General features: G+C 38.3%; 1 long non-coding RNA gene across 1 annotated transcript in view; it reads left to right on the top strand.

Annotated features, from left to right (window-relative positions):
• Positions 1-15486, top strand: part of LOC134739261 (uncharacterized) — a 109496-nt gene that overhangs the window by 24668 nt on the left and 69342 nt on the right. Inside the window, exon 3 of the long non-coding RNA XR_010125870.1 lies at positions 2625-2684. This is a non-coding gene — a long non-coding RNA (uncharacterized LOC134739261). The remainder of the gene's footprint in view (positions 1-2624; positions 2685-15486) is intronic.

Genomic DNA, 15486 nt, shown 5'->3' with positions numbered 1-15486 from the left:
ACAGTCCTCAAGACCCCAGGATGGTAGACACAGTGACAGCTTGCACCTTGCACCTGGAATAGCCACAGACACTCAACGCCAGTCCATGAAAGCAACCAGGAGTCCGTGAAAGCAGCCAGGAGTCCATGAAAACAACCCTGCAAAGCCACAGGGGCCAAGCTGCCCAAGACCATGGGAACCCACCTCTTGCATCAGCATGACCTGGATGGGAGACATGGAGTCAAAAGGGATCAATTTAGAGCTTAAAAATTTGACTGCCCTGCTGGATTTCAGACATGCATGGGCCCTGCAACCCCTTTGTTTGGGCCAATTTCTCCCCTTTGGAATGACTGTATTTACCGAGTGCCTGTACCCGCATTGTATCTAGGAAGTAACTAGCTTACTTCTGAATTTTTAGGCTGATAGGTGGAAGGGATTTACTTTGTCTTAGATGAGACTTTGGACTGTGGACTTCCGTGTTAACGCTGAAATGAGTTAAGACTTTATGGTACTGTTGGGAAGGCATGATTGGTTTTGAAATGTGAGGACATGAGATTTAGGAGGGGCCAGGGTGGAATGATATAGCTCTGTGTCCCCACCCAAATCTCAGCTTAAATATTACTCTCATAATTCCCATATGTTGTGGGAGGGACTAGGTGGAAGATAATTTGAATTCTGGGGGCTTCCCCCATACTGTTTTGCTGGTAGTGAGTAAGCCTCACGAGATCTGATAGGTTTATCAGGGGTTTTTGCTTTTGCATCCTTGTTTTCTCTTTCCGCTGACACATAAGAAGTGCCTTTTGCCTTCGGCCATGATTCTGAGGCCTCCTCAGCCATGTGGAACTGCAAGTCCAATTAAACCTCTTTTTCTTCCCAGTCTCGGGTATGTCTTTATCAGCAGTGTGAAAATGAACTAATACAAACTATAAATTTGTAGCAAAAACTAAAATAGCGGTAAGTTTTCCAATGCACATTAAATCTAGCCAATATATGTGTGTCAAAATTTTAAAAGATAAATGGAGATTTTAAACAACCATTAAGTAATGAGGAAAATTTTTGAAATTCAATGCACATAAACTAAAGCACATTTTGTTACCACTAGAATGTACTCACATGAAGCTAAATTTAGATTTTAGTGTACACATTCATATTTACTCTCCACCTTCAGTAATACATGATTATGATTTAGCTTATAAAAATTATATTTGCTTAGTCACTTGCTGCTTCATGATTAAGATTTGCATGGAAATAGATTATAAAAAAACTTTATTCATTAAAGTAAGTAAAAGTCTTCAATAATTTTCAAAGAAATTCAGGTTTTGTCTTCTCTCTCACTATTCTTTTTCTCCTATCTCTTCTAGTTAACTAGCAGTTTCCTAAGCATGAATTATCTTGATGTGTGAATGTCTAATACTCACACTTTCTTTGTAAATTGTAAGTACATGGCAACAATATATTGAAATTAGAGATGCCGCAGTTGTATTCTTAAATTTGAATACCAATGTTGTAGTTTAAAATGCAGGGCTCTTCTATTGTAACGTTTTAAAGGAATATAGCTGTTGGGCAGTGAGTTCAGAGTTTTAATGTTACTTTATTTTTATTTATTGAGACAGAGTTTCACTCTGTCATCCAGGCTGGAATGTAGTGGCACAATCTCGGCCCACTGCCACTTCCACCTCCCAAGTTAAAGCAATTCTCATGCCTCAACCTCCCAAGTATCTGGGATTACAGGTGTGTGCCACCACAGCCGTCTAATTGTTGTAATTTTGGTAAAGCTGGGGTTTCTCCATGTTGGCCAGGCAGGTCTCAAACTCCTGGCCTAAAATGATCCACTGGCCTCAGCCTCCCAAAGTGCTGGGATTACAGGCATGAGCCACCATGCCCAACCTGTTACTTTAATAACAGCCCTGCAGATACATAGAGGAAATTTCTTCCAACAGTGGAAAAACAATCATGATTTATTATGTTCTCTGAAATTGTTGTATGGGTTATCATTCCTTTATTTTTACTATTTAGTTTTTGTGACATTTTAAATTTCAATCTGACTCTTCTAAATGATTTCTGAATGCACATACATAAGAATATCATAAAACATACCATTATGCTTTTTCTCCCTTCATACATAGATGGATATGTAGTTATGGTATCTCCTGATTTCATAGTTACTTAATATTAAAGTTGCCAGAGCACACAAGTCTTCATGTCTGCAAGATCTGGCAAAAGATTTGAGTTCTCTGTGGTAATCACAGAAATAATTCAAATCACTGAATTGGTTTTGCTGTGCTGTTTCTAATTTCTTTGACTTTGGAAATAGTGGGAGGAGATTGTGAAATAATTTTATTTTAAAAAGTCAGACAGAAAAATGTTCCTATTTTTTATGGCAAATGTTGAAGAAGCAATTCAAATACATTCAGTACATTCAAGATCCTCCACTTAAAATATTTTCTACGCAAAGAAAATGTTATCTGATATTCACAACAAATAAGCAGATCGCTGGGGAAGAGCAAACAGGAGCAGCAGCAACAACAATAAGAATGGCCATTTATTGATGACTGACTCTTATCAGGCACTATGTTAAGAATTTTAAGGACATGTTTTAATTAATTCGTAATCACGAAGCAGCCATGATTTTCTCTATTTTACAGATGAGACAATCATGGCTCAAGAAAAGTTAGATAGCTTGTCAAGTTCCGCACAGCTAAGAGGTAAGTCCACGCCTAATACTGAAACAGGAAAAGTTCCCTTGTACCCCTCGCAGGGCGTGTGTCAGGGGTGTGGCTCGCTTCTTCAGTTCCTGATGCTCAAAACCCCTAGGGAGAGTAGGCAGATGGGCAGGTCCTGGGGAGCGTGGGCTCCGACCCCACGGCAGCGTCTAGGGGTGAATGTTTTTGCAGCTCCTGAAGCCCCAGTGGGTATGTGTTACTGTGTGCTCTTTTAGTTTTGCCATCTGTAGGTGGCTTGTGTTTATCCACTCAATTAGACTTTCTGCCTTATTGCAAGGACAGAGGGCTTTCTGTCCTGGGTTCTTGCCTTGGTGTATGGGAAAAATGAGATCACACATGGGCTTGGAGAATGAGTGCAAGTAACGTGGAGGTAGCTCTCAGTAGATGGATGGGGACCCGGAAAGGGAGTGGGAAGGTGGTTTTCCCCTGGAGTCCGGCCGCTCAGCGGCATGACTCTCCTCCAGCCGCCCCGGGGAAACCACGTCATTCTGCTGCTTGATGGCCTGCCAGCGTCTGGCTGTGCCTGTCGGTGTGCTCCTATGCCCGTGCGTTCCTCTCGACATCCAGCCCTCGTGTGCATGCCTGCCGCGGTCTCGGGGTTTTTATAGGTACAAGATGGGGGTGTGGCGGGACAGGGTGGTCTTGGAAAATGCAGTCGCTGGGCAAGAAACCAGAAAGGCCTTTCCTCACCTAGGTCCATGCGCACAGGCCTGGGGGTGGAGCCCTAGCCACAGACCACACCCTTCCCTTCCCAACACTTCCCTGCCCCCGTCCCATATCAATAGCTAAACTTGTATGTTTAAAAACTGAGCACGCTCACTTATATATACTTTCAGCAACTGTACCCTTCCTTCCAATTTCTAGTTGCCTTATACTTTTCCCATTTATGGAATTTCTGATTTAGATATCCAACTACGTCTCTGGTATATAACCCATGTAATTGAACTGGATATTACGCTTTAGTGGAACACTTTCTCTCCTGTCAATCAAATGACTCTTTAGATTTTGCGGATCCTCACCCTGCTTGTCTTTGGTTTTAATTCAGAATGGCCCCCTCATCAGGGCACTACCCCTCATTGCTGTATTCTGACTTTTGCTTTTCCTCAGAACCCTCTCCGGCTCCAAAAATCAGCCCTTCGTTCGCCTTACCTACTTGACTTCTGAGATGAGATGGTTTCTGCTTTGATTACAAATAGTTCCAAATAATTAACCCGCTCCTCTCAGTCAACGTGTCTATTCTGCATTATGTTCCTGTTATATACAAACACAAAGCAGGACAAGCTTCCATTTCTGAACTTTCCTTTATTTGTGGAAGTTTTTGAAAGTGTTTATTTAGTATTCTACTATCAAGCATTTATGGTGAGGAAAAAATGTCTACCATTTAGTGTGTAACTTCTTTTCTCAAAATTTTATGGATAAGCTGAATGTTATCTTTCTTTATATCTTCTCCAGTATAAAACCTTGCATCTTTTTTGTTCACTCCCCAGAGAAACCCCACTTTGAAGAAGAGAATATTTATTTGGTTAATTAATTCAGTTGATTTATTTGGTACATAAAAAGATGTATTCCGTAACTTCAAGTTGTTGAGAGTTTAAAGGGTAAATTAGACGCATTACACAAATGCAATATAGGGAGGTTACTAGAGATAAATCCTAAACACTATGGTAAAACCATGGGTGAATAAGCTTAAAGCTTAGAAGAGAAGGAGATGATACTGAAGCAATATCCAAATAAGATGTACGATTGAGAGTACGGATTCTGTTATATAGTAGCTCTTTTGCCTTCGTACTTTCTTTCTTCTTTGTTTTGTTCTTTGCTTGTTTCCTCAGCTATAAAACTGTGCTAGCAATTGACCCTTCTTATAGTGTTGTCCTTGATAAACTTTAGCTATAATGATGAGGACTATTATTCAAGAAAGACAGAGACTTCCTATGCATAAGAATCCTTTCAGGGAAAACACAGATATAAAGTTTGTAATGCACTCACGAAAATAGGAGTTAACTCTGGTTGGCAAGAGTTTGAAAAAAAATAAAAAGAGATGAAACCAGAAAGATAAGCAAGAACCAATTAAATCAGTTTTCCACTACAACAAAAATGTGATGTAAAAAACTATTAGTTTCCATCATAATTTGTATCTCTTTTAAGATAATCAGTAGAGATAGATTTGGAAAATGAATTTTTTTTTTCCTTGCGGTGGTTGAATTACTTGCTGAAAATCATAATAAGCTGGGATTTGGGAAACATGCTTTTGAGGGCCAATCATGAGACAAATAAGCTTTATCTGCTTGTATTTTATTATCCATGCATTCAGAGAAGTTTGGTTCAAGGTCTAATCCAATTTAATATTCCAAGATTCCGTGACATTAATGTACTCACCTAGTTAAAATGCCATGCACATTTTTATCAGTTGGTTTTGAACTTGAAGCAAGTAGTTGAAAGCGCATCTGACTGACATTTCCCTCCTCTGATAGAAAACTCACTTAGACTGATTAACAGACATAAAAATAAATCATAGTGAATTGAAACTTGAGATGATGTATCCATTGAAACCAGTGATCGTTTTGCAGTTGCTATACAAAATGACTCTCATTATCATTTTAACCTGCTTAAATATTTTATCCAAGAAATATTTTACAAATAGTGTCTTATTTTTTTAAAAAAGCACATCATGGTTTATTTTTGAATCCCTAAAACAGAGGAATCACTCCTGCTGTGCTTGCACATGTATTCATATGTAACAAACCTGCATGTTGTGCACATGTACCCTAAAACTTAAAGTATAATAAAAAAAGAATATGAATAAAATATTTCTAAGTGGCCCCTTCTGATTAAAAAAAAAAAGTCACAAAACATTTTCTTTAATCTTTCCTCAAACTGTAGTAGAAATCAAGGGTCCCTTCCTCATTAAAGACTTCGGCCCTTCAACTTGAAATCATCTGCTTCAAATTATAGTAAAACTTTCTTGAGGGAAATTTTACCTTTGATCTTGAAAAAATATTTTGCTAGAGTGGGAGTGTGAAAGTGAAACAGCCTGGGAGAGAGAGAGAACAAAAATTAGTAAATTATGGAACTAAATAAAATAAATTAATTTTACCCTCATAATATAATACATAGTAGGCTGGCAAATATTTAGTAAATGAATGCATTTTAATGATTTTAGATATATTTGCCAAATATTATTATCTGTCCACAGATAATAGTGGGAATTTCTAATTAAATTCCATATTGACCTAAAAAAATCCCCTCACATAGTTGCCTAAACTATTTTTTAACAAAACTGCTGTTGCAAGTTTGTTTCTATCACTCGTTTATAAAATTTTAAAATATGGCCCACTGCAAAGACACAAACTAGATTGTGACTAGCAGGAAGCAATAAAACACATATTAAGAAGTATCAGAATTATGAAGGGAGTGTGTGTTTTCTGCAGGACATATTACCAATATCTTTAAGAATGGAATATTGGCTTAGTAGAATATTGAACTTAGAGATTGAAACTTTGGGAACATTTCCTATTAGTCTTCAGTAAGGTATGGTGTAATGTATCACAAGGGACCAGGGATCATAAGTTGATTTTCACCACCTATATTCCTTTTTCCATTTGTCCTTCACTGAATCTTAGGCTTCTTTTTTCTACCTCTGAAGCACCGCTTAGGGACTAGTTAAACCAAGATAGAACATTCACCTGCTACCACTTCAGTCCTTGAGAAGAATGTAACAGAGTTAAGAAAGAGAGACAAAAAAGAGGAAAATTTAAAAAACAAGAAAAATCCAAATTTAAAAAAGAAAATCATAAGCTCTTATCAATAATAAACTTCGGCATGCATGATTTGAAACCTAAGTGTGCAAATAAGTCAGCCATTAGAAAAACATGTTAGATTTATCATGTACATTTTTAGTGTTATCATTAATTTGGAAAATGCTTCACAGGGTATGTGATCAATTTCCTTTTATATTCATTTATTTTTAGCAAAACCTCTCTGAGATGATGTCATCAAAATCTCAATGTTAGAGATATGGATGCTGCAGTGCAAAGAGTGACTGCTTGTCATGAATAAAAGTAAACCAAGTACCCTCTTCTAATTGATAATCAAAAGAATCTTAGTTACATTTAGAATTTGTTCTGTGTGCAAAAAAAAAAAAGAATTTGTTCTGTGTCAATGTAATTATTACACAAAAAGAAAGGTAGGACAAAGTTGCTTAAGAGAATTCTCCAAGGTTATTTCACTGCTCTCCTGCTTTTGTCTGCTCCAGAGGCAGCAGAACCTTGACTTTAATATCATGTGGAGTCCACCCCATCCAGGTTGAAATAGATAGTTAGCTAGGTAGATACAATGCTAAGTTGTAAGGCTTTTTTTTCCCCTTTTCCTATTCAGAACTTTCAAAGACTGCTAAAGGAATGACCGGACTGACATTTCTAAGAGGAACTATGTCAAGCTAAGTTCAAATACTTTTTGTATACACAAAATATCAAGGTGCTAATTTCAGACACTGATTTTTCTCTCACAAAGCACTTAGGGATAACTGTCACAGCTAAGGAAATAGTTCAGATCAACTTGATATTATTTTCCTTATTTTCCAAATCTTATGGCTTGAATTTTTTTTATGAGCTTATTGCTTCAGCATTTCAATGACCCTATTTTAGTTTTGTTTATACACTTATTCAAATAATAGTTAATAACAGAGCATTTATTGATTCCTAAGAAATGCTTAATTTCCTCCCAAATGGTATAGTCATGCCTGAATCTCCAATACTTTCTTTCTAATTGGAGAACTCAGTAAATTTGTGTTTGTTTTGGTGGTTCTATTCTGTAAGCGCCAGCAATCCTTTGTGCAGGAGACCTAATTTTAAAACCTCTTTGGTGATAATTCACAATTTAACCATTTTAGGGCTAATGTTTAAGTTCTGCTGTAGCTATTATAGGGAGACTTATAGGAGAACATGTTAGTATTGTTCTTCTTGAAAAGGGAAAACACATTCTTTGGAATAAAATAAAATGAGAAAATCTTAATGTGGAGACTCAGTTGCACACGCATGGCAATTATATTTCATTCAGGTTTTTTGATCTCTAGATTCTTGACTGTCTATAGCACTAGATACCAGAAGACAACAGACAAAAAGAAATCCTATTTTTTTATATATATATTGAGGGATGAGCTTCTGGGTTCTAAATTCCAATCCTGTCACTTTTCACCATGTGTGAGCTTGAACAAATAATCTAATATCTCTAAGTCTGCTAGAAATCTACTAAAACAGAAAGAAAAAAAATTAGGAAATACGAAAAGAAAGTTAAGTAATTGAGAATATGTAGAAAATAAAACAAACTAAGAAATAAAAAGTGCTAGAATAATATTTATCTGATCTGATGGGAAAACTGAGGTTTCAGATTTAATGAATTCATTGTCTGAGAATAGAATATTAATGATAAAATAGTCTTATAAGTTACAAAATGATGAAATGATGAAAACTTCCAAAGAAAGGGTAAAACCTATGCATAAAAAATAAACTTTCGAACAGAATTTTTAACTGCACTGTCTGATTAAAAATAACAGAGGAATGCCTTCAAATTTAGACCAAATATAGGCAAAATTTAAGAATTTTATACCCGGCTTTCTATTTTAAGTATAAGTTATTAAATGATGAATTTTAAAGTGTAGCTCTATAAATTTTGCATATTTCAAAGATCTATTTATCTCATAGAACTTCCAAACATTCTAGCAATCCCAGTTCTGGGTATATATGCAAAGGAAACAAAATCAGTATCTCCAGGAGATATCTACACCATATGTTTATTGCAGCATTATTCACAATAGCCAGCACGGTCCAACATAAATATCTCTGGACAGATAAATGGATAAACAGATATGAGATGTACACACACATTCACACAATGAAATATTATTCAGCCATTAAAAGAAGTACATCTTGCCCTCTGTGACAACAGAGACAAACCCTGGTAAGTGAAAAAAGCCAAACATGGATAGAGAGATATTTTAGGAACATATTATCATCTAAACTTAAATTCATAGAAGAAGAGAGTAGAATAGTAGTTACTAGATGAGGGTTAAGAGAAATGGGGAGATGTTGAACAAAGAGTACAAACCTCCAGTTATAACAGTAATCGTTGGGGGATCTAATGTTCAGCATGGTGACTATAGTTAATAATATTGTATTGTTTACTTGAAATTTGCTAGAAGAATAGTTAGTGTCCTTAGCATGCACACACACACACACACACACACACACACACCACACACACACACATACACACAATAACTATATGTGGGTGATAGAGGTGTTAATTCCACTGTGATCATCATTTTTAAAATGTACACATCTATCAAATAATCATGTTGCATATTTTGCATATAGACAATTTTTATTTTTCAATTTTACCTCAATAAAGCTAGAAAAAATGTTTGTCTAGCTCATAATTAATGAAAAAACCAGTAAAACGTAAAAACTGGCTCAAAGAGAATGCAAAAAGCAGATACATTTTTGGGCAATTAGGAAAGTCAAATAAATGTGTTTATAAATGCAAAACTAGATGTTTTTAAAAAGGGACGTTATCAATTGTACCTCTAACAGACAAATTCATTTGTATTTCTGTGGAAGAGACTTAATTACATCACTATTCATTTTCAACATCTTAGAGAGTAATAAAATAAGTCAAAGACAATGAAAGGCAGAGACTCTACAATAATGTAACAGAATAGGTTATAGTTTTTCAATGAAAAGATACTTTTTAGTCTATTTCTTTTTTTTTCCATTTTTTTATTTTTTTATTTTATTTTATTTTATTATTATTATACTTTAGGTTTTACGGTACATGTGCACAATGTGCAGGTTAGTTACATATGTATACATGTGCCACGCTAGTGCGCTGCACCCACTAACTCGTCATCTAGCATTAGGTATATCTCCCAATGCTCTCCCTCCCCCCTCCCCCCACCCCACAACAGTCCCCGAAGTGTGATTTTCCCCTTCCTGTGTCCATGTGTTCTCATTGTTCAATTCCCACCTATGAGTGAGAATATGCGGTGTTTGGTTTTTTCTTCTTGCAATAGTTTACTGAGAATGATGATTTCCAGTTTCATCCATGTCCCTACAAAGGACATGAACTCATCATTTTTTATGGCTGCATAGTATTCCGTGGTGTATACGTGCCACATTTTCTTAATCCAGTCTATCATTGTTGGACATTTGGGTTGGTTCCAAGTCTTTGCTATTGTGAATAATGCCGCAATAAACATACGTGTGCATGTGTCTTTATAGCAGCATGATTTATAGTCCTTTGGGTATATACCCAGTAATGGGATGGCTGGGTCAAATGGAATTTCTAGTTCTAGATCCCTGAGGAATCGCCACACTGACTTCCACAAGGGTTGAACTAGTTTACAGTCCCACCAACAGTGTAAAAGTGTTCCTATTTCTCCACATCCCCTCTAGCACCTGTTGTTTCCTGACTTTTTAATGATTGCCATTCTAACTGGTGTGAGATGGTATCTCATTGTGGTTTTGATTTGCATTTCTCTGATGGCCAGTGATGGTGAGCATTTTTTCATGTGTTTTTTGGCTGCATAAATGTCTTCTTTTGAGAAGTGTCTGTTCATATCCTTCGCCCACTTTTTGATGGGGTTGTTTGTTTTTTTCTTGTAAATTTGTTGGAGTTCATTGTAGATTCTGGATATTAGCCCTTTGTCAGATGAGTAGGTTGCGACAATTTTCTCCCATTTTGTAGGTTGCCTGTTCACTCTGATGGTAGTTTCTTTTGCTGTGCAGAAGCTCTTTAGTTTAATTAGATCCCATTTGTCAATTTTGGCTTTTGTTGCCATTGCTTTTGGTGTTTTAGACATGAAGTCCTTGCCCATGCCTATGTCCTGAATGGTATTGCCTAGGTTTTCTTTTAGAGTTTTTATGGTTTTAGGTCTAACATTTAAGTCTTTAATCCATCTTGAATTAATTTTTGTATAAGGTGTAAGGAAAGGATCCAGTTTCAGCTTTCTACATATGACTAGCCAGTTTTCCCAGCATCATTTATTAAATAGGGAATCCTTTCCCCATGTCTTGTTTTTGTTAGGTTTGTCAAAGATCAGATGGTTGTAGATGTGTGGTATTATTTCTGAGGGCTCTGTTCTGTTCCATTGATCTATATCTCTGTTTTGGTACCAGTACCATGCTGTTTTGGTTACTGTAGCCTTGTAGTATAGTTTGAAGTCAGGTAGTGTGATGCTTCCAGCTTTGTTCTTTTGGCTTAGGATTGACTTGGCGATGCGGGCTCTTTTTTGGTTTCAGATGAACTTTAAAGTAGTTTTTTCCAATTCTGTGAAGAAAGTCATTGGTAGCTTGATGGGGATGGCATTGAATCTGTAAATTACCTTGGGCAGTATGGCCATTTTCACGATATTGATTCTTCCTACCCATGAGCATGGAATGTTCTTCCATTTGTTTGTATCCTCTTTTATTTCCTTGAGCAGTGGTTTGTAGTTCTCCTTGAAGAGATTTGGCTCTCTGTTTGTCTGTTATTGATGTATAAGAATGCTTGTGATTTTTGTACATTGATTTTGTATCCTGAGACTTTGCTAAAGTTGCTTATCAGCTTAAGGAGATTTTGGGCTGAGATGATGGGGTTTTCTAGATATACAATCATGTCGTCTGCAAACAGGGACAATTTGACTTCCTCTTTTCCTAATTGAATACCCTTTATTTCCTTCTCCTGCCTAATTGCCCTGGCCAGAACTTCCAACACTATGTTGAATAGAAGTGGTGAGAGAGGGCATCCCTGTCTCGTGCCAGTTTTCAAAGGCAATGCTTCCAGTTTTTGCCCATTCAGTATGATATTGGCTGTGGGTTTGTCATAGATAGCTCTTATTATTTTGAGATACGTCCCATCAATACCTAATTTATTGAGAGTTTTTAGCATGAAGGGTTGTTGAATTTTGTCAAAGGCCTTTTCTGCATCTATTGAGATAATCATGTGGTTTTTGTCTTTGGTTCTGTTTATATGCTGGATTACGTTTATTGATTTGCGTATATTGAACCAGCCTTGCATCCCAGGGATGAAGCCCACTTGATCATGGTGGATAAGCTTTTTGATGTGCTGCTGGATTCTGTTTGCCAGTATTTTATTGAGGATTTTTGCAGCAATGTTCATCAAGGATATCGGTCTAAAATTCTCTTTTTTGGTTGTGTCTCTGCCCGGCTTTGGTATCAGGATGATGCTGGCCTCATAAAATGTGTTAGGGAGGATTCCCTCTTTTTCTATTGATTGGAATACTTTCAGAAGGAATGGTACCAGTTCCTCCTTGTACCTCTGGTAGAATTCGGCTGTGAACCCATCTGGTCCTGGACTTTTTTTGGTTGGTAAGCTGTTGATTATTGCCACAATTTCAGCTCCTTTTATTGGTCTATTCAGAGATTCAACTTCTTCCTGGTTTAGTCTTGGGAGGGTGTATGTGTTGAGGAATTTATCCATTTCTTCTAGATTTTCTAGTTTATTTGCGTAGAGGTGTTTGTAGTATTCTCTGATGGTAGTTTGTATTTCTGTGGGATCGGTAGTGATATCCCCTCTATCATTTTTTATTGCATCTATTTGATTCTTCTCTCTTTTCTTCTTTATTAATCTTGCTAGCGGTCTATCAATTTTGTTGATCCTTTCAAAAAACCAGCTCCTGGATTCATTAATTTTTTGAAGGGTTTTTGTGTCTCTATTTCCTTCAGTTCTGCTCTGATTTTAGTTATTTCTTGCCTTCTGCTAGCTTTTGAATGTGTTTGCTCTTGCTTTTCTAGTTCTTTTAATTGTGATGTTAGGGTGTCAATTTTGGATCTTTCCTGCTTTCTCTTGTGGGCATTTAGTGCTATAAATTTCCCTCTACACACTGCTTTGAATGCATCCCAGAGATTCTGGTATGTTGTGTCTTGGTTCTCGTTGGTTTCAAAGAACATCTTTATTTCTGCCTTCATTTTGTTATGTACCCAGTAGTCATTCAGGAGCAGGTTGTTCAGTTTCCATGTAGTTGAGCGGTTTTCAGTGAGATTCTTAATCCTGAGTTCTAGCTTGATTGCACTGTGATCTGAGAGATAGTTTGTTATAATTTCTGTTCTTTTACATTTACTGAGGAGAGCTTTACTTCCAAGTATGTGGTCAATTTTGGAATAGGTGAGGTGTGGTGCTGAAAAAAATGTATATTCTGTTGATTTGGGGTGGAGAGTTCTGTAGATGTCTATTAGGTCTGCTTGGTGCAGAGCTGAGTTCAATTCCTGGGTATCCTTGTTGACTTTCTGTCTCGTTGATCTGTCTAATGTTGACAGTGGGGTGTTAAAGTCTCCCATTATTAATGTGTGGGAGTCCAAGTCTCTTTGTAGGTCACTCAGGACTTGCTTTATGAATCTGGGTGCTCCTGTATTGGGTGCATATATATTTAGGATAGTTAGCTCTTCTTGTTGAATTGATCCCTTTACCATTATGTAATGGCCTTCTTTGTCTCTTTTGATCTTTGTTGGTTTAAAGTCTGTTTTATCAGAGACTAGGATTGCAACCCCTGCCTTTTTTTGTTTTCCATTTGCTTGGTAGATCTTCCTCCATCCTTTTATTTTGAGCCTATGTGTGTCTCTGCACGTGAGATGGGTTTCCTGAATACAGCACACTGATGGGTCTTGAGTCTTTATCCAATTTTCCAGTCTGTGTCTTTTAATTGGAGCATTTAGTCCATTTACATTTAAAGTTAATATTGTTATGTGTGAATTTGATCCTGTCATTATGATGTTAGCTGGTTATTTTGCTCGTTAATTGATGCAGTCTCTTCCTAGTCTCGATGGTCTTTACATTTTGGCCTGATTTTGCAGTGGCTGGTACCGGTTGTGCCTTTCCATGTTTAGCGCTTCCTTCAGGAGCTCTTTTAGGGCAGGCCTGGTGGTGACAAAATCTCTCAGCATTTGCTTGTCTGTAAAGTATTTTATTTCTCCTTCACTTATGAAGCTTAGTTTGGCTGGATATGAAATTCTGGGTTGAAAATTCTTTTCTTTAAGAATGTTGAATATTGGCCCCCACTCTCTTCTGGCTTTTAGGGTTTCTTCCAAGAGATCCGCTGTTAGTCTGATGGGCTTCCCTTTGAGGGTAACCCGACCTTTCTCTCTGGCTGCCCTTAACATTTTTTCCTTCATTTCAACTTTGGTGAATCTGACAATTATGTGTCTTGGAGTTACTCTTCTCGAGGAGTATCTTTGTGGCGTTCTCTGTATTTCCTGAATCTGAATGTTGGCCTGCCTTGCTAGATTGGGGAAGTTCTCCTGGATAATATCCTGCAGAGTGTTTTCCAACTTGGTTCCATTCTCCCCGTCACTTTCAGGTACACCAATCAGACGTAGATTTGGTCTTTTCACATAGTCCCACATTTCTTGGAGGCTTTGCTCGTTTCTTTTTATTCTTTTTTCTCTAAACTTCCCTTCTCGCTTCATTTCATTCATTTCATCTTCCAGGGCTGATACCCTTTCTTCCATTTGATCACATTGGCTCCTGAGGCTTCTGCATTCTTCACATAGTTCTCGAGCCTTGGTTTTCAGCTCCATCAGCTCCTTTAAGCGCTTCTCTGTATTGGTTATTCTAGTTATACATTCTTCTAAATTTTTTTCAAAGTTTTCAACTTCTTTGCCTTTGGTTTGAATATCCTCCCATAGCTCAGAGTAATTTGATCGTCTGAAGCCTTCTTCTCTCAGCTCGTCAAAGTCATTCTCCATCCAGCTTTGTTCCGTTGCTGGTGAGGAACTGCGTTCCTTTGGAGGAGGAGAGGCACTCTGCTTTTAGAGTTTCCAGTTTTTCTGCTCTGTTTTTTCCCCATCTTTGTGGTTTTATCTACTTTTGGTCTTTGATGATGGTGATGTACAGATGGGTTTTTGGTGTGGATGTCCTTTCTGTTAGTTTTCCTTCTAACAGACAGGACCCTCAGCTGCAGGTCTGTTGGAGTACCCGGCTGGCCGTGTGAGGTGTCAGTCTGCCCCTGCTGGGGGGTGCCTCCCAGTTAGGCTGCTTGGGGGTCAGGGGTCAGAGACCCACTTGAGGAGGCAGTCTGCCGGTTCTCAGATCTCCAGCTGTGTGCTGGGAGAACCACTGCTCTCCTCAAAGCTGTCAGACAGGGACATTTAAGTCTGCAGAGGTTACTGCTGTCTTTTTGTTTGTCTGTGCCCTGCCCCCAGAGGTGGAGCCTACAGAGGCAGGCAGGCCTCCTTGAGCTGTGGTGGGCTCCACCCAGTTCAAGCTTCCCGGCTGCTTTGTTTACCTAAGGGAGCCTAGGCAATGGTGGGCGCCCCTCCCCCAGCCTCACTGCCGCCTTGCTATTTGATCTCAGACTGCTGTGCTAGCAATCAGCGAGACTCCGTGAGCGTAGGACCCTCTGAGCCACGTGTGGGCTATAATCTCCTGGTGCACCGTTTCCTAAGCCCGTCGGAAAAGCACAGTATTCGGGTGGGAGTGGCCCGATTTTCCAGGTGCCGTCTGTCACCCCTGGAAAGGGAACTCCCTGACCCCTTGCGCTTCCCGAGTGAGGCAATGCCTCACCCTTCTTCGGCTTGCACACGGTGCGCTCACCCACTGACCTGCTGCCACTGTCTGGCACTCCCTAGTGAGATGAACACTGTACCTCAGATGGAAATGCAGAAATCACCCGTCTTCTGCGTTGCTCATGCTGGGAGCTGTAGACCGCAGCTGTTCCTATTCAGCCATCTTGGCTCCTCCCTTTTTAGTCTATTTCAAAGTGTTTTACAGAGTTTAAATGAAATGACATTTTTGT

Source organism: Pongo pygmaeus, chromosome 3 (assembly GCF_028885625.2).
Source record: "Pongo pygmaeus isolate AG05252 chromosome 3, NHGRI_mPonPyg2-v2.0_pri, whole genome shotgun sequence".
In the NCBI taxonomy this organism is placed as follows: Eukaryota; Metazoa; Chordata; class Mammalia; order Primates; family Hominidae; genus Pongo; species Pongo pygmaeus.
Note: the sequence above shows the minus strand (reverse complement) of the source record. Positions and strands in the feature narration are given on the sequence as shown.